At 36.9% G+C, this 19,857-nt stretch overlaps 1 protein-coding gene and 1 long non-coding RNA gene across 5 annotated transcripts in view; one reads left to right on the forward strand and one right to left on the reverse strand.

The window, feature by feature from the left end:
- LOC113937063 overlaps positions 1 to 19,857 on the reverse strand; it is a 447,938-nt gene that overhangs the window by 191,069 nt on the left and 237,012 nt on the right. The gene's annotated exons all lie outside the window — the stretch shown is intronic.
- Positions 1 to 19,857, forward strand: part of EFEMP1 (EGF containing fibulin extracellular matrix protein 1) — a 59,675-nt gene that overhangs the window by 7,898 nt on the left and 31,920 nt on the right. The gene's annotated exons all lie outside the window — the stretch shown is intronic.

Genomic DNA, 19,857 nt, shown 5'->3' on the forward strand with positions numbered 1-19,857 from the left:
TCAGAAGGAACAGCCAGATTATTCATTTGGACTTTGAAACTGTACTGTCAAGCTACTCCATAAATGTCCTCCTTTGGGTTCTCAAGCTTTCTTTTCATTGAACTTGCCACTAATTTATTTTTCTCACTGAGGAATAAAGAAATGGGACTTCTGTTTCTCATTATCTTTGAGGGCATCTGCCCCACTCACATTTATATCTTTTTAAGTTCTCATCTGAGTACGTTTTGCTTATATCACTTGCACCATGGCACCATCTGCTTGGGTTTTTCTGTTTATTTTCACAAGGAGTACACATCATTGTGTATTCTAGAAACAGCTGTAGACTCATGCTAGCAAAATGATAAGAATCTTGGGCTTTGAAGATGTGTAGGATATTAGCTAACTGGACTGTGCTAAGAGATTTTGTTTCCATTTTCCTACTTAGCAAACCCTTTCAGATCTGCCTGGTGTGGAGCTCGTTACTGAGCTGGGCCCTTTTGCACTGCCAGGGGCTGACAGAGTAGATCCCATATTACACCACAGGTGCCTGGTACACATTGGCCAATGGAAAGGGTCCAGGAGTTTCTAACCTCCTACCTGTTCATGAGTGAGGATGATAGCATCTGCCTCCCTCAACACTGAGGTGTTCAATCAGGGTCACCTAAACTGCTGCATTAAGTGAAAGAAGCATCTTCTGTTTCCCTGAGATGCTGCCCTTTATGTGCCGGTTTTGAGTTTTATCTTCTGTATGAGATAGATTTCAAATGGCTTATAAATGAAGGACACCCATCATGCCCTGACTTTTATTATTTTATATTTTGTGTTCAAATTTTTAAGTACCCCACATCAAGAGCTAACCCATGCTGTGATGGTGTCACTTTTCAGAGGGCGCATCATATTAGCATCTGTTTCGTGTTACTGTCATGAGTCAGAATTCCAATAATGATGATGAATGCTTCAGCATCTGCTTGATATTCCGATATTTAATTTAAGGATTATGTCAAAGAGATAGGCTCACTTTATGTGAGATAACCTCACATAAAGGTTACTTTATGTATATGTGAGTGAATATTGATAAAAAGTATCGAGTTTTTTTAAGATAGCAACTTTTAATTGTGTTATTTAAATATATAGTTGGATTGGAAGGTTTGGTAGTATTTTTCCTGAAACTGGAAAGTTACGGTGAAATTTTTTTAAGTATTGACTTTTTTTTTATTTTTTTTTTTAGTATTGACTTTTATATACTGAATTATTTTTCATGCTTCAGATGTATATTTTAATGATACTTAGGAGAAAAAAAAAACAGGTAAATGAATGAGTCATTTCCCAAAGTGGCTTATAGTCTATCACTGATGATTGTGGTTGAATTCAAGAACAATGCCTAGAACTGAATGAAGAAGTTCTGGGATAGGGCATATTCAAGACTTACAACATTCATTGGTTATAGTAGAAACTGTATAATAAAATGTGAATAATAAAAATGAAATCCTATTTAATTTTTCTTAAGATTTAGAACTACCTTACAAAATTACTTTTCACAGATTAAAACATTTGTAATTCTTCTGTGAGAACTTTTTTCTTTAGTTATAAGGTAAAACTATTAAATGCCTTGCTTACGATAGATGCTAAAAACATATTAACTGATTGTGTGCACACAGGGTATTTCCAACCCAACTGTTCTACATAATTCAACCAATTTCTAAAACTTGGGATTGGGGTCTGTATCATTGAAAGCAGGGTTAAAAGTTTTTTGGATGACTTAAGGCTTAAGTTGGATTTCTTCCCACCTCACAATTTTGCAAAGTGCCCATAAATGTGGATTTACTTAATTGTTGATAAAAGGGGGTTATTTCATATGATAACAACAGGATAATCTGTCTAGGGAATCTGACTAACATAAGTAGAGTCACACTTGTGCCCGTTTATTATTGAGCTAATCAAACATGCAGTCCAGCTTCTTCTAATTGCCTACAGATGCATGACATTCTCATTCCAGGCCAGCAGCACAAAATAATGTTTTATAACCAATGTGAAAGTGCGGGGACCTCTGCTTAAAACAATAATGTGCTCCAAGGACCTATATTTCTGACATCATTGTGGAGTTTGAAGAGCCTTCTGTTTTAAAAGAGATCTCCACTCCCTTTTAAATGTTTCATACTATGCCCAGTAATCCAAACACATTTACCATGGTTGCTGGATCAGAATAAATGAATGCCTGCAAATGAGTCATATTTGTATTAAAATTATTTCTTTTTTCCACGTATATTTTTTCAACAGGTACAGTTTATCATTATATAACCTAAAGCTGAGGACATTTTTTATGTAATGGCTGAAATCTGTACTGTACTTCAGTGTTAAAGTCAATTGTACGTTTGAACACACTATTACCAGTTACAGATGGTGCCTAATAATTTAAATACCAGTAGATATTTTAAGTGTATTCTATTTTATAAATATATTTTTAAAGATTTTATTTATTTATTTTTAGAGAGCGAGATAAAGAGAGCTGGGGTTGGGGGGAGGGCAGAGAGAGAATCAAGCAAACTCCCCCTGAGCGTGGAGCCCTACTCAGGGCTCGATATCTAACCCTGAGATCACAACCTGAGCCAAAATCAAGAGTCGGATGCTTAACTGAATGAGCCACCCAGGCACCCCTGTTTTATAAATATACTTTTAACCAACTGTCTGTGTTTTAACATTCAGTGAAAACATGATTTTTTTTACTCCTTTTCATGTATTTGTCCAGAATTTTTCAATTTTGTGCAAAAGGAAGAAGTTTAAAAAGCAACATTACATCCAAATATCAATTCACACTGAGGAAATTTTTTCAGACAATTTTTGCCAACCATAGCTGATACTAGGGGAGCAATTTGCACTGAGAATTTCAAATGACAGGCACCATCCTTGGCAACTATAAAAATTACATGAATATCATTTTATTGTCCCATACCTGGAGTCATGTATAAATAAAGGTTTAGAAATCATTTCTCTATGATCTATCATCTGTGTAAAAGACAACAGATATTCATCTGCTCCGAAAGGGAGGTGAGTGAATGGGGAATATATTATACCCAATTAATGGATCACTTTATTTTTCTACAACTTTATTGCATAGTCTCTGTGTATCTTCCTCAAAGGCAATGGATTTCAAAATCACTAGTTCAAATTAAGAAAGCATTTTTTAAAATCATATATAACTTTCTTAAAAGCCTCATTCTTGTAGAAAAAAAAATCATTTGGGAACTGGCAAGTAAGAAGAGAAAGCATCAGTTGCCCAATTTGAAGGAATTTGTTTACTTAATTGAACTTACAAAAAAATTAAACATAAAGTATTTTGTATAGCTGATAATCAAGTCATTACTGAAATCAGTCAGTATTTACAGGTATCATTACTAACTTGCCAAAGAAACTGCAACATGAAAAAATCAACTTGATACAAATGCCTAATGAAGCTGATTATGGAGCCAAGCCAAGTACAGTACCTGGCTTGTATTATATAAGGTATAATAACTGAGAGATGTGAAAACACAAACTAGGGTGTCCAACTGTCTCTGTTTACCCAAGACTGTCCTGGTTCGAAAACTGAAAGCCCCGCATTCCCGGAAATGCCTCAGTCCTGAGCAAATGGGATGGTTGATCACCCTAGCACACCCCCGATAATGGAATCTCTTGCACCTCACAGCCAAGAGTGAGAAAGTCTCAACGTTAAAGCCATTTTTTCAGGTTAGGGCATTGTTTGTCCAGTGAAATTTGTTCTTTTAATTTGTTTTGAACTTTCAAAAACAAAACTTAACTGATTTTTAAGTACCTGGACATAGCCCTTCTTTGCCGTTGTCAGGATCCCACTTGTCAGTTTGTCCATAAGCTGGTTTCCACATTGTTCTAAACTTTGCATGTACAGAATACCTACACATTAGTACCTACATACTTAGATACATGTCATAACATAGGTAGCTCATTTTTCCACATTTCTGCTGGGAAAAAATGTACCACACAGCCAAATTAAATATCATGCTTCAACTATAGTTTTGTTTGTCAAATTTTTTTTAAAAATTAGCTGTATTTTAAATGATTTCATTTTTATCACTATTGTCTGTGATTCAGGAGCAACTAAAAAAGCTAAAGAAAAAAAATTGCCTTTTTATACAGCCTAAAGGAACAAAAAAAATTATGTTCAGGGTTTAAAAAGCTCTACACTGTTGGGTATCACCTATTATCTTTTGCACATTTCTTTATAAACATAAGGATAACTAAAATACTATTTTGAAAAGGAAAGAAGTTATTATCTATACATCTACTTTTAAAAAGAGAAACTTGAACTAACATGTACAGATTCTCAGATGCTAGGGACGTCTTTCTTTGACTTCTTTCATTTGAAATTTAAATGATCTCATATCCAAAAGAGGATTTATAAATTATAGTTTAATCAAGTGGCTTAACATACCCAGCATTGTCATAACAAAGAGCTTTCAAACACTACCCTTTTTTTTTTTTTTTTTTTTTTGATCCTCACTAATGTCATTAGGGTTTCTCATCGCTTTGGTTAGTTTTGTCAGGAAATGCCTAATTTTTGTTACATATAATTATACAACCCAGTGAAGAACTCTGATCTCAGAAAATAGATATTTTGCAAAAGGAAGACTATAATTGAGTAAATTATGATATTAACAGAAACGAATACTTCAAGCAGAAAGGAAAATGGGTATTTAGCCTGCTTATCGCTTTTCATTGTTTTTAGTTGTTAATTGCCTTTGAGTATCTAAAAATTCCCCAAAGTCATGTAAATAAATGGGGATCCAGTTTATAGGGATAACTTAATTACTTTTTAAATAAGCTGATGCAGTGCAATAGAAGTAATTGATTTTCTCCTGAAAAATCTAGCACAGTTTCGTAATTTACTTTTCCAAATACTATAGTCACTGAATGCCTAGTTAAGACATTTCTAATACAGGCGCCTGGGTGGCTCAGTCAGGGACTCTTGGTTTCAGCTCAGGTCATGATCTCAGGGTCATGAGATCAAGCCCCACTTCAGGCTCTGAGCTCAGTGGGGAATCTGCTTGAGATTTTCTCCCTCTCCCTCAGCTCCTCCCCCTTCCTCACGCACAAGTGCTGTCTCACTCTCTCTCAAATAAATAAATAAATTTTTTTAAAAAAAGAAAGACTTATTTCTAGTATACATTTGTGAACAGTATGTATATGTATCTGATTCATGCACACTTAAGAAGTGTCCTTAAAATTGCTTCATAAAAATTGAATGGCACCTATTTGAGGTGAAAGGATGAAAGAGGTCAGTATGATCACACTTCTGCAACAAAAGACTGTGCTGTATAACCACGTAACACTATGATGTCATAGAGTGTGGTCCCTAGACTAGAAGCATTAGCATTATCCAGTAATTTATTAGAAATGCTAATTCCTGGGTCCCATCAGACCTACTGAATCAGAAACTCTGGGGATGGCACCCAGCAATCTATGTTTTAACAACCCTATGATTTTGATGGGTGTTCAAGTTTGAGAACCAATGACCCAACTTAACCCTAACATCAGAAAATTGCATTCAGCTACAAAAATCAGAGAGTAGGGTCATAATACTTTACATGGAAAATGTGAAGTAGGAAAAAGAAACCATCAAAAATATATATATTCTGGGCACCTGGGTGGCTCAGATGGTTAAGCGTCTGCCTTCGGCTCAGGTCATGATCCCAGGGTCCTGGGATCGAGTCCCACATCGGGCCCTGCTAGGCAGGGAGCCTGCTTCTCCCTCTGCCTCTGCCTCTCTCTCTCTCTCTCTGACTTTCATGAATAAATAAATAAAACATTTAAAAAATATATATATATATATTCTGTTTCTAGGATAGAATATTTCTATTTTACTTCTCTCCCCTTTCTTATTGTCATCACCAGTACTCTGATTCCTAAACATGAGCGGTCATGAATCCTAGTTAGTAGGGTATGATATGTGCAGTCTAGAGGAAAAGGAAGCATCTAAAGAAGGAAACAAGAGACCTTGCATCTCTCTATAAAACCTGCAAATGTGAAATACCATAGCAGTCCTTAAACTGTCAGTTGGTGAAACTCTAAGTTCTGCTCTGGCTATGGTAATGGTTGGTGCTAAGAGATACTCATACCTTCTATAGGCATCCCCCTTATGCTCACAGCACAAACTGGTGAGATGAGATAATACTGTCTGGAGGTTTAGTTCATGCAGAGTCACAAATGAGGACCTTGGCCTTAAAGCATCTTTCATTTACCAAAGTGATAGGAGATCCTTCCACTACCAGATGCCCAGCTAACACCTCATTCTATTTAGAGTCTGTGAATATCATCAGATATTAGAAGTGTTCCCATAGTGTCTTCTGTTCAATTTAAACTTGATCAAGGATTTACTTCTCATCAAAGACAAGATTCTTGTTAACACTAATTAACACTTAATCTATGGAATGAATTTCCTTCTCCCTGTAGCAGGAAAAAGAAGCAGATGACAGTAGCATTGCAAGCCTGGGTAACTTCAGAAATGTGCACTGGTTACTGGCTCATTATTTCTTTCTCCAGCAGAAAGTCTCAAACTGTACTCTTTGAAATCAACAATTTGCCCCATTTGTAAGGATTGCCTTTACACTTGTTGAATTACTGGCACAATTCTATTCTTTGAAACCAAAGAGTAAACAAAATTTGTCCCAAATGTGTTTGATTTTGTACGAATGTACAAATAAGTAATTCATGCCACATCTGGAATCCATTAGCGTGCTTCTTTTTCCAGGAGGTAACTGTAAATTGCACACTAAAAAACAAAACTGATCAAGAAAACTGAATTCAAATATTGGCAGAAAACCACAGCTGTCATTGCAAGCATTTAGCCACAATTTCAGGCTTGTAGCTTGAACCTAACTGATTTGTAAACATTTAATAAAGATGAAGTGAAGAAATGACATGAAAGGGAGACTGAGTGGCAAGATACCGGCAGCAGCATGGACAGCTTATTGCTGTCAATTTCATATGACAACAGATTCAAAGGAGGGAGAGACAGTGAATCAACATTATGTAAATGTGTTGTAAATAGAATGAAAAACTTAAGATTTGGGGAAAATCAATTTTTAAACCTTGAACTACTTTTCAAATAATTTTGCATCTGTCCTATTCAAGGGTAACCAAGCAATACCACAAGTGAAATTGATCAAACAGAACACAAACGCATTTAGTTAGTGCTTGACAAACTCAATCAAGTTTGAGAACTACTTTGTGTTGTGAGGCACTTTGATAAAATCAAAGTGGAAGGAAGGAGTGGTCATTGTTCTTAGGGAACTTGGAATCATTGACCCCTCAGTTATCAAAAAGCAATAGAAGAAACCAACAACAGTCCAGCAAAGTAACACATGGGACATCACAAGAAGTGCATAACCAAACTGCCAAAACTATCACCAATGTGTGATACAGGTATCCTTCCAATTTACTGAAATCCATATTTGGACAGAAAAAAAAAACATGTCCCCAGAAATGTGGTCAAGAACAAAAGTTTGGGGCGCCTGGGTGGCTCAGTTGGTTAAGTGACTGCCTTCAGCTCAGGTCATGATCCTGGAGTCCCGGGATCGAGTCCCGCATCGGGCTCCCTGCTCGGCAGGGAGTCTGCTTCTCCCTCTGACCCTCCTCCCTCTCATTTGCTCTCTCTCTCTCTCATTCTTTCTCTCAAATAAATAAATAAAATCTTTAAAAAAAAAGTCTGGTTCCTCCCTGGAATGGACCATTTTTTAAAAAAAGATTTCATTTATTTATTTGACAGAGAGAGAGAGAGCTCGAGCACAAGCAGGCGAAGCTGCAGGCAGAGGGAGAGGGAGAAGCAGGCTTCCCACTGAGCAGGGAGCCTGGCTCAGGGCTTGATCCCAGGACCCCAGGATCATGACCTGAGCTGAAGGCAGACACTTAACCACTAAGCCAGCCAGGTGCCCTGGAATGGACCATTTAGAAGAGAATTATGAGGGGAAGTTGAGAGGTGTCATGAGGAAATTAAAATCCAAACAGTGGAGGAAGTAACCATAGTGTAGCCAAGCAGAATAGGTGAGAATCAGCATTGTGTTCCTTCTACCCTAGAATGGTTTCCCAGGAGAGTCCCCAGAAACAGTGTGCTGCTGATAGGAATACTAACAAGGAAAGGCACAGGTGGAGGTGGAGGAAAACCTAATCAGAAAGTACACATGATGCTGAGCCACTGCAGAGCAAACATCTGTGACTGGTTCCACCCTCAGTAACTCTCCCTAACAAAATACTAATATGTTCCTCCAGCTCTGTTTAAATTTCTTCCTGAACTGTGTCCTATTTTATTTATTATTGAATAGACACTAAGCAAATGCATTTTTTCGTGCACGTGTGTGTGTTTAATTGAATAAATGAATGGCTTTTAAGCATCAGCTCAGGCTTACGGTTTACTCTGAGTTCTAAATCCATCCTTGTAAATGAGCTATTAAGTACCAAATATACGGATATAAGGTATATTTCCCAACTATATATGTTATCAAATTTCTCATTAATAATTGGGGTCTTAGATACCTTGTTCCCATTTTAAGCTTAAGCAGCTTAAAAAGAGCTATAAAGTCTATTCTTTATATCCTAGATTGTTAGGTTTTTAATAAACACTGGTGAATAAACAGGTTTTTATTATTCCTAGAGCAAAACTAGTAATTGGAAATACTAGATTTTTTTTTGTTACTTTCTGACAAGTCATTTAACTAGCAAATGCCTCTTTGTATCAAATATATAATTCCTCAGAAATCTAATGGTGAGTAATGAAAATACAGTTGTTTGGGGGAAGTGTTAATATTTATGATATTTAAAGTAACATAATCATAAGACTGGAAAATATTTATGTAAACTCTCTGATATTGTGAACAAGCTCAAGGCACTTGATAAAGCTCTCAAAAATAAGAGTAAGAAAGGAAGAAAGGATCAGAGCAATCCATCTTATTCATTTTCCTCAACTACCAGCCAGAAATTATCCTTTTTAAGTCAACTTTGTTCAAATGCTGAAGGGGAGAATCCAGGAAAGCCACTTAGGTGGGTGTAGGTGACTTAAAGAAGTACAGTTCTGATCTCGTCCCAAGGTAGGAAGAGCTGAGTTGCTTGGGAGGTGAGAAGAAAATCCATGGATCCCAGGGGCCCAGGAAGAAAGAACCCAGCTTACTGAGGGCCCCTGGGGAGCTAATAACTAGCTTATACTTGAACTGTAGATGAAATAAGAGTGTCAAGTAGGGAATGGAACCAGAGACATCTGCAAAAGCTATTTGTATAGCTTTTATGTATGTCCAGCTAAAATAAGAATCATGATGGGAATTGAAACTGCCATTGTGCATATAGTTAAATCCCAAAAAGTTCCAGCAACTGTAATGAAACAAATTTTGCACCCTAAACAGCTATGTGTGCTGTAAGGAATCTACTCCTGCTCCCTTGAGTGGAGGTGTAGAACATGATCCAAAATGGGAAACAACTCATGTCCCCCCGGGAAACCGGGTCTATCACAATCTTAAGATTTTTTGTTCAATGGTAATTAGATTTTACTTGCAAAATATTTTGCAGCAGAGTTCTCCTGTCATACATACATTCACAAATGAGCATGCCATTAAATCGTGGTCGACATTTTTACTATCTGGTAAAAAACTTAAATATCTCAGTATTTTGGTAAAAAATAATTTTTTATCAAAAATTACCAAATTTTTACCCAGTATTAATTATGAAGAGTAGTATGTCTGTTTTTCAGAGTCTGCTGTTGAATCCCTCAAACTACTGTTGAAGAGACTTCTTAGAGAATTAGTTCAACTCTAATTATTCTCCCAAAATACAGGAGCAATTGAAGTATCTGGCATCAATTTAACTTTATTAAACCCACTAATGAATTTTTTTCTAATCACCGTGTTTCATAATTTGAGGCCTAAAGAGAGAGTATTATATACTATGGTTTTCTGTCCTTATCAATGCTCTTTCCTGAGCAGTTTGTGATATCAGAAGACACCTCATCTAAAAGAGAAAAGGACATTCTAAAAGAGGTTGTTAAAAGAAACCTCAGAAATCTACGTCTGCCAGCCGGACGCCCCCTTTCTTGCCTAGCCTGCATTTACTCCCGCTCATCCATGTGTATGCACACATACACCCACTCAGGTCCATACCCATAGACAGGCGTATGCACAGACATGGGTGATGAACCATCATTTTCGGTAGGAAAGTAACATGTATCCAAATCAAACCAATCAAAGCTGATAAAGTTTCTAAAATGATTTCATTACTCTCTCATTATTTCTGTAAAATCAACACTGGAAACTGCTTTCTAAATTCATGTGTTTACCTCTCACAAGAGAATAGGACACCTTGGACAGCTACTGAATTATTTAATCAGTCAAGTAATTTTGTTAGATGGAGTACAGTAGAGACAGGGTCAACGAAATAGAAGTAAAAGCCTTAGGGGGTGACCTCAAAGGCCCTGTTGTTACACTTCTACAGCACCCTGGTCGTTTCCTTACTAATCCTTCTTAGAGATTTACCTGGATTCTATCCTGACCCACCTCTGTATTCTACAATGAGAAACGGAATTTTTAACAAAATAAACTTTTTAGGTAGACCCTCGTAGAATGGATTTAAAAATAGCTTATTTGGGCCTGACACTAAATCCCCATGCTCTTACATTCTTCAGACTTTGGTAAATTATATAGTCTGGAGGTAGCCCAGAATAAAAGTCCACTCAACAAGCAAGGCAGAAAATTCCAGTCACTCATGATTAGTTAAACTTCCCAGTAAAAGCTGTGGGTCCGTTTTGTAAAAATAGTTCATGACCTGGCATATCAAAAGTACCCTAATCCAGGGAGGTAGCCAGAGGGGGGAAAAAAATCCTCCCACACAAGCTGGTAAAGATACAGGGCTTTGTTCTGAACTTCAATTGCATGACCTTCCTTCTTTAGTGATTGAAAAATAAATAAATAAATAAGCTAGTGATAAAAAAAAAAGAAGCTAAATGAAAGAAGGAAACTTAATCATGGTGCAATTTAAGCAGCTAATGATATTTCTGAAATACCAGTAAAGATTATTTGGTGAATAGCTCATTCAAAAAAAAAAAAAAAGTTAAATAACAAAACCATTGTAAATTAGAGTTCAACTCTAAGTAAACTAAAAAATCTTCTCATTGATTTTTCAATTTAAGTGGAAAAATGGATTGTGTAAGCATGCCAGAGCCATAGTTTTCAATAAGCCAAGCTGTCACAGATGGTTAATACCCCAAATAGACCATCAGAATATCACTCTATTAGAAGATCTGGGGCTTGTAAAAACCCAGCCACACACAGTATTAGGGTTCTGATAGAAAGTTTTAAAGAATTGTTGGAAAATCTGGTTATAATATCAAAGTCAGGGGTAGGCAGAATTACACATTACGAAAAGTGTTACAGAGAGTCATAACATGGTTTTTCTTGGTAAAATACAGTTTCTGGTCTCATATTAAGGGAACAGTTTATAGTGACAAGAAAAAATAAGGAAGACCTCAACAAGGAAGATTGCATGAATTATTTGATTAAATATGAGTAGTGTTTTGAACTTTCTCAAGAGCTTAAAAAAATCAAATAAAGGTCCTGAGAAGAGGGTAAAACTACCTGCAAGTTACTCAGTGTAGTTCTCAGGTTAGGAAAAGAAAAATCAATGCAGATTCAAGTTCAGACCATGTCTTTGCACTGGATTTGGAGAGCTACATTTACAAATTGTCCTAAAAAATGACACATCACTGGTATGTCAATTCTACTACTCAGCAGAAAGAAAACACCACTTTCCCTTAAAGGAGAAGAAATAATTTCTCTTTGCTGTGACAGTTAAGTGAACCTCTTATCCACAAAGATCACAACTGAGTAACAGCAGTTGCTGAAAATTCATGACTTAAGTGTTGCTTGCTCATTGACTGATTGTAAATATGTATACCAAATATTATTAGGATGAAATGGTGAAGCCTGTCATGGGACTTCCCTGGCTCCTCTGCTGAGAGACTCAAGTAACAGTGACACTCTCCCCCCAACACTACCTGCCATCACCACATACCACTCAGTATGAAAATCAGTTATCTAGGGAAAAAGCAAGATAAAAAAAAAAAAAAAATGCAGCGAACACCTGTTAGGGTAGAGGCCAGGACCATATTCACACATTTGTGGAGAAAAAAAAGCAAGATAGGGCAAACAGCTGAGCCATAACCTTCTCTTCCAGGAATCTCCTCTTACCCTGGGAGTCAGGAGCAGCTGTAAGAAGAATGAAGGGCAGAAAAAAAGAGATGTAGAATGGAACTGAAAGAGAAAGAAAAGGAGAGCAAGATAGGAGCTTTAAGGACAATGAGCAAGTGTAGACTACACTAATCGAAAATAGGTTCTACTGAAGTATCTCATAAAATGGTATTACAATTACTAATTTTCCACTTATGTTCATACATATAAATGGATATTTTCCTCAAAAAAATGAAAAAAAGGAAGGGTGACTGAATAAATCAGTTTTACTGTTTTTATAAAATTGGCTCATGGAGTCTTTTAAATTTGCGATTCAATTGTCTAATATGTTTTTTAGAATCTTCTATATATTATGTGTGATAGACCAGTGCTTCTCAAATTTTAATGCAAAACGAATTACCTGGGGATCCTATTAAAATGAAGATTCTCATTCAGTAGACCTGGGATGAGACCTGAGATTTCATATTTCTACAAAGCCCCTAGATTTGGTGGATATATACAGAGCCTGTCTTCCAGTAGTTGAAAGTTTGTGCTTCCCACCAGGAAGCTGATATGTCTAGTGATTCTTCATCCTCTATTTTCTGCCTTTAGCAAAATGTGTTATAATTTGGGTAATTTGCATATGGTGAGGTTTTATTATTCATTTGTTTTTTCAAAAAGATATTTTTCTCCTCTGGTTAGTACTGAGTTTCTCCCATGTAAATTCCATTGGTACAGCTACAGCTGTAATACATAGATATTTCCTTTGCTTACTAATTAATAGACTTGTCTCCTGTAGTGGAATGTTTTTATGGTTGAATGCTCAGGAGGATCCCAGAAAGTAGTCTTTGGCAGCAAAGAGTGGCAAAACCCTCCGGAAACTCAGCAAGAGACAAAAGTTCCCATCTGGGTCTTCCCCTAAGTGATTCTGATTGTATTAAGCCAGTTAGCCTCTCTGGGCCTCAGTTTTCTCAGCTGTTGAAGAAGTTGTCCTTCCCAGCTCTTATTCAAAACAATTGTAAAAGAATAAGAGAGAAATTAAGAGAGAGGTAAAGAGAGTGCACTTTGTCTAGGTTATAAAGTTTCCAAGTGTGGTATCTATATGGCTCTTAATTGATACATGCCTGGCCTTTAAACTGCTTATATTGATAGGAGTTCTTCTTTGGCTTTCATATGGTATTTTATCAGGGAAACATACCAGAACAAGTTAAAATCTGCCCTGGGAAGAATGCAGGTGCATTCTGTGATTATAATAACATTAATGACTCAGAAACAAAAAAACAGACAGTTCTAATGATGTGAAGCTTTATTGACAAAACAGTTCACACCTAGAATGGTTGTTTGTTAAGTCTGGACCAAATCACTGAAGCTTTAAAGCTAGATCACTGCAGTCTTTTCCCCAGGCACTGACAAGGGTAATTATTGTGGTTCATGTCATAGCCCAGGACTCCATTTCAATCCTAGCAGAGAAAGGAGTTGTTTTTATTTTGGTGCACAGTAAATACACTTTTTTGCATGTATTAATATAAACTGCTTCAATATGAAAGGTGCCAACACTAAATGTTAAAGGCTCTGTATTATTTTCTTGATTCTGAACTAAGATTTCCTGCCTTCCTAAGTACCTTTCAGCAAAGAATAATCTGTTTAAGTTCTACAAGTCTGTTCATTTCACATTCTGGGATATTTTCAGCCTCAGACTCAAACCAGGTTTACAACCAAAGTAACCAGTCTTTCCTGAGTGTATGCATTATTATACATCACATAGAAACCGTAAGGAAGTCTACACGCTAGTTATCTGTTGCCACATAACAAATTACCCTAAAACTTAGTGGCTTAAAACAACAAACCCTTATTATGTCACATTTTTTCTGGGTCAGGAATTGAGATGTGGCTTAGCTGGGTCCTCTGGCTTTGGGTCTTTCACAAGGCTGAAGTCATCTCTAGGCTTCACTGGGTAAGATCCACTTCCTAGCTCCCTCACTAGTGGTTGTTGGCAGGATTTACTTCCTGCCTCTGTTGATCATGAGTTCGTCTTCCTTCAACTCCTTGCCACAGACACCTCTCCATAGGCCATCTCACAACATGGTCCTTCATCAGAGTAAGCAAGGGAGGGGGCAAGAGAGAGAGGATGCTACCAAGACTGAAGTCACAGTCTTTTGTGACATAATCATGGAAGCGACAACCCATCACTTTTGCCATATTCTGTTCATTAGAAACAAGTCACAAGATCCAGGCCACATTCAATGGTATGAATGCCAGAAGTCTGGAATCATGTGGGAGCCATGCGTACCACAATCTATAATGAAAATTCCCCCTCCGTTGATTCCAAACCAAACCTTTAGAGTAAAATCTAGAATTTTGAATGGTTTCGAAAAGCAAAATATGAGTTAAAAAGCAAAATGCACCCACCTCCCCAGCAGTGCAGGAGACTGGATGACTCATTCAGATACACAGCCTGATGGGTGTGGTTGAAATAGGCAGAGTACTGTGTAAGAACCTCGCTCTTCTGACAGCTCCTTCTGAATGAATGTACCCTTCTCTCCTTCATGGACTTGGAACTTCTAAAATGCTACCAATCCTCTCCAAAACCACGCCTAAATAATTATGACTATATCCTTTGATTCTGAAACTTTGTAATTAAAAACCCCTTTAATCTACTCTATAAATAAACCATATCCATGAAACAAAAACTTTATGAGCAAACAGAACTACCTTTATTCTTGCAGATTAGCATATACCTACATGCCTGTTACATAAAATAAATTTAATAAGCATTCTTCTTGCTCTTCATGTTAACTTTTATCCTAGACATCTGTGATATTTGTGTGTTTGTTAGGGAATCATGGAAAATGTTCTCCATCTCTCCCATAGAAACCTCTGTTCTGTTTGGTCACATTTTTCTTCCTTCAGCCGAGTCAAAAGCCTGTGCCTAGAACTGTCATTTTTATGTTTACACTTGTTTACATCTTTTCTTTTGCCTCAAAAGTCTATTAGCAGACATGTACTGAGCATAACCTAAGATTACAATAAATAGGTTATGTAAGACTTAAAAATTCAGAAGCCATAAAATCCAACATGTATTTTCTTGGGATTCTAAGGAGTAGGTATGTTGATTAGGAGGCAGGATAGTGGCTTGTTTTTCAACAAGAAGACAATAATAGAGAGAAAGAAAAAAGAGAAAAGATATATGAGTAAAAACAGAAAAATCAGTGAAGATGGAAACCAAAAAATTGAACAACGTATAGGAGAACCTATAAAATCAAATGGTGGCAGGTAGGGAAAGCCACCAGCCACATCCAATCTCTCCTAAAAGAATATTCTAGTAGCTAAATTGTAAATTAACCAGATGGAAAGAATAGATAAAAGGCTAATGCAGCTATTAAAAGGAGTAATTAAAATCCAAAGGGAGTGGGTTTTTTTCTTAAAATGAAAATGTACCAAATGTTGTTAAATTGCCTTTTATTTTTTTTTTAAGTATTTCTTTTTTTTTTTTAAGATTTTATTTATTTATTTGACAGAGAGAGACACAGCGAGAGAGGGAACACAAGCAGGGGGAGTCGGGGAGGGAGAAGCAGGCTTCCCGCGGAGCAGAGAGCCTGATGCGGGCTCGATCCCAGGGTCCTGGGATCATGACCTGAACCAAAGGCAGACGCTTAACAACTGCCTTTTAAAGGGCATGATACAGCACTGAGTGGAATGTAGTAGTTTCTCTTTGGTTCAGTCTCCCCAGAATTAGTTTCCAGATTTGCCAGGTGTCTCTGATACCAATAATAAAAACCTCTGTGGGCCTGTTGAGTAGGCTAGGATAAATGGGTGCTTCAGCTTCCAGGTAGAGACCAGCCTCTGGCCTCAGGCCTGGAGCATCCTGGGGAGCTGGGTCTGGCCCACGGAACAGGCAGTGAGAGCTGGGGGAGCCTTCAAGGGGGCTGCTAGTCAGATGTGGTTCCCCTTACCGTGAAGTCCAGAGAGGAAAAAAAAAAGTATTATGCTCATAAAATTTCTTCATATTCAACCATCCATTTGCTAATACATTCCTTGACATAAGTAGTCCCACTAAATTCCTCTTTCCTCATCACTAACTCTAAAATGACAGCTTAAGGATTATCCTTTCTGCCATTTACCATGAAACACAGCTCCAAACCAGTTTGTTGTAGGTTTCTGAGCTTAACCACACAGCTCACACTGAGTGGATAATCAATCATCCTATGACTAAATCCATCTGGAACAAATTTGAAGAAGTGGCCATGTAGGGTTTTTTTTGTTTTGTTTTTTGAAAAAAAAAATTAAACTGAAACCAGAGTTGATCTTTTTTCAAAGGTTTAAAAGGAAAAAATATTATAAAACTCAGCAATGACTTCCCTCCCCCACCAGAACTCATGCATGCTCTCTGAGTAAGATTGGTTCTGTCCTGCCGCATTTTACATTTCATTTAATTTTTCAGCGAGATGATCCTTGAATGCTTTGGAGGAGAGTCCCCTTCCCAGAGAATGAGGGCATAATCCCTTCTTGGGTAGAAGGAAAGGGGGACATTGTGTGGCCAGGTTGTCACCATAACTTCATGCTGATCTTAAATTCCCAAACATGCAGGACTCAAATGAGGGATTATGGAACTAAAAAAGCCTATTGCTGGCCATTCTTGCTAGATCTACTACTTTTTGCCCTGTAAGCATTAAAAGATCATTTAAATATCATGAGCCTTGGCTTTAAAGAACTCCACCTTTCCCTCACCAGACACCAAATTGTTCATATAAATTTAGGATATATTTTCTCATGTATACTCTGAGATTTACACCATTCATGCATTCATTTGTTCAATTTTTAGTCATTTATTCACCAATTCATGGATCTATATATTCAGCTAATATGTATCCAAACTGTACTAGATGCCTAGACATACCACCTTTCTTGCAAGGACTTTTCAGGCTATCTGAAGTGGTAAGGTAAGGTCGGATTTTAAAAAAATTAAATGATACAAATAATTCAGCTTAATAATTCAAGTCAACAAAACTTTAGTCAAGAGCCTCAGTCCCCATGGAGTCAATCATAAAAGCAGTGGTGGGAGTCCAGAGGAGGGATTCCTTGCTGCAATCATGGGCCATAACAGGTTTTTCCAGAGGCAGTGGATGTAATCTGGGTCATGAAGGATGAACTGGATATAAATAATCCTGAGAAGAGAAAAGGCAGGCTTTGCTGAGTAGATGCCCTATATGCAGAATAATGGTGACAATATCCTGTCGCTGTCTGAAGTGAGGGAAAGGGGGGCTATTGTGGGGACCACAGGAAACAAGATAAGAAAAGTCGCTGGAGAACAGTTTGTATGAATCCTGAATTCTTGGTTAAACCATTTAGATTTAGTAATGTCATAACTTGTGAAAGATTTTGAGCAAGGAGTGACATAATGAAAACGCTACCTCCAAACAGTTGTAGAATGAGAGGGAAAAATAAGTATACACATATGGTTAAATGTGTTAAATCATCTTAATAGGACTGGAATGGGAGATGGGGGCAGATCTGACTTCTTATAAAGTGAGTGAGTTCCTCAAAAAAAGTTACATTAATTTTCAAGTACTGTACATACAATAACAATGCTAATAAGCATAAAAAAAGTTTGAGCCACAAGGACTATTTTCAGGATCATGATAATTTGTTTAAAATCATTTCTAACAGACACATTCATTATTTTTGCAAATAAGTGATGAGTCAAATCCTGAGTCAAAGACGATTCTAAACAAGTTCCACCTTAAGTAGGATAAACAGTTTATAATATTGTTTAGCAATATATTTATTCATAGGTATTATAAAGGTAAACATCAAATAGTCAATTAATAATATTTTGGTGTAGTTTCAGCTTCTATGCCCCATGAAATAACCAATTCAGAGCTAAACAAGCCCTTAAATGATCTGAACAATCAGCATTTCTGCCTCGTGCTCACATCCATTAAACTGTAGAATGTTCATTAGTCATAATATATGGCTGAAGGAATACAGAGTAAGTTTCTAACCATAAATTACGTCTGAGCATAGACCTTTAACAGCAGTTGCTCTTATTTCTAATATGGTTAAGGCTGTGATGCTGCGAAATGCAATGAACGTAACCTAAGCAGAGTCATGCCCTGATTATAACAAGGTTTTTGCAATTACAGGAAATTATGGCAAGAGGTAACTACCCATAGGTTCACTCTCCCCAATAAGTCCCCTACCATCCATTTTGCATATAAGCATGAACCAAGGCATAATCTAGTTATAAATAGAGGAGAGCAAAAAATTCTCCCAGTATGGCTAGGGGAAATGCATTTCCTAGTTAACAGTTACCTTAATTAAAAATGAGAATTTAAATGGAGTACAAAAAGGGGAGGAGAGGTTTGGAAGGGCTGTTTGGGAGTGGGGGTAAGGCTGGACTGCTAAGCTGATAAAGCAAGAACCTAAAAACATAAGAATATGTAGTTTATGGAATAATCCAAAAGAATTTTTACTGGATTTAAATCTCACTTCACTAAGTCGTGATACTATGTGTGTGTGTGTGTTTGTGTGTTTAAGACTTACCCAACAGCTAGAATTTTGCAAAGGTAAAACAACTGTTCTGCTTATTGCTCTATTTAAGTTTCAATTCTCAAACACTTCATAGGCAATAGTCATACCTGTACTTCTCCTTAAAAGTGGGGTCTTCTAGAGATGATGTGTTAGTTGCCTAGATTTACTTTATTCTTTTATACTGGATTTGGGAATAAGATGGGGAAAGAAAATTTTAACATTTGCTTTGTTAATTACAGTTTCGGAGATGGCACAAGACCACTAAATATCATATAACTGTAAGATTATTCAAGAAGCCTTGAGTTGAGTAACTATTGTGTGCAAAGCACAGTAGGTGCTGAGAATACAAAGATAAAAAAGCTCATAATGCCCGCCCTCAAAAGCTCACAGTCTAAGAGGGAGTGGACATTAATTACAATGTGGCATTTTGAGTCTCATTTTAAAGACTTCCTGGAGAAGGTGACACCAGTCTTTAGTCTAAGGAAGTTGTGGGAATTAGCCTTTAACAAATTGGGGGAAGGGAAGGATGGAAAGAGAATGTTCCATGCAGAGAGAACAGCACTTGCTAAGGTCCTAAGTAAAAGACAGAAGGGAACAAGTGTTCTGTATGATTCAGTGTGTAGTACATGATGGTAAGCAAGGATCAAATCATGAAGGGCCTTGCACATCACATTAAAAAGTATGAATTTCATCCCTGGAAAGTGACATAATGAGTTTTCATCTGCACCAAGTGAAAGATGTCCTATATAAATATGAAACTTCTGCAAATCCAAATGAAGTCCACTCTCTTTGCTCACAGAGGAGGGAAACACATCATTTACTTTCAAAACATTTCTGAATCCTAACTTTGTTAGCCCAATTAGATAATTTCATTGTAAGTAATTAGGATAGGTTTTATTCTCCACTTATAACAGTGCTACAAAGGCAAATTAAGTATGAATTTCATTCTAAAAATAGCACAGCTCACATTTTTAACCAAATAAAGTGCAGAGAGGAAAATATCTTAGCTCAAAGAAAAGTTTAATACATCAGCATTAAAAATCCACTCAGCATTTAGTGCATTGTTCTAGGCCATTATGATTTTGTCCACCCAGAATATAAGTGTAATTCTTAAAAGATTTTTACTACTTGGGGT

The sequence above is a fragment of the Zalophus californianus genome, chromosome 8 (genome assembly GCF_009762305.2).
Source record: "Zalophus californianus isolate mZalCal1 chromosome 8, mZalCal1.pri.v2, whole genome shotgun sequence".
In the NCBI taxonomy this organism is placed as follows: Eukaryota; Metazoa; Chordata; class Mammalia; order Carnivora; family Otariidae; genus Zalophus; species Zalophus californianus.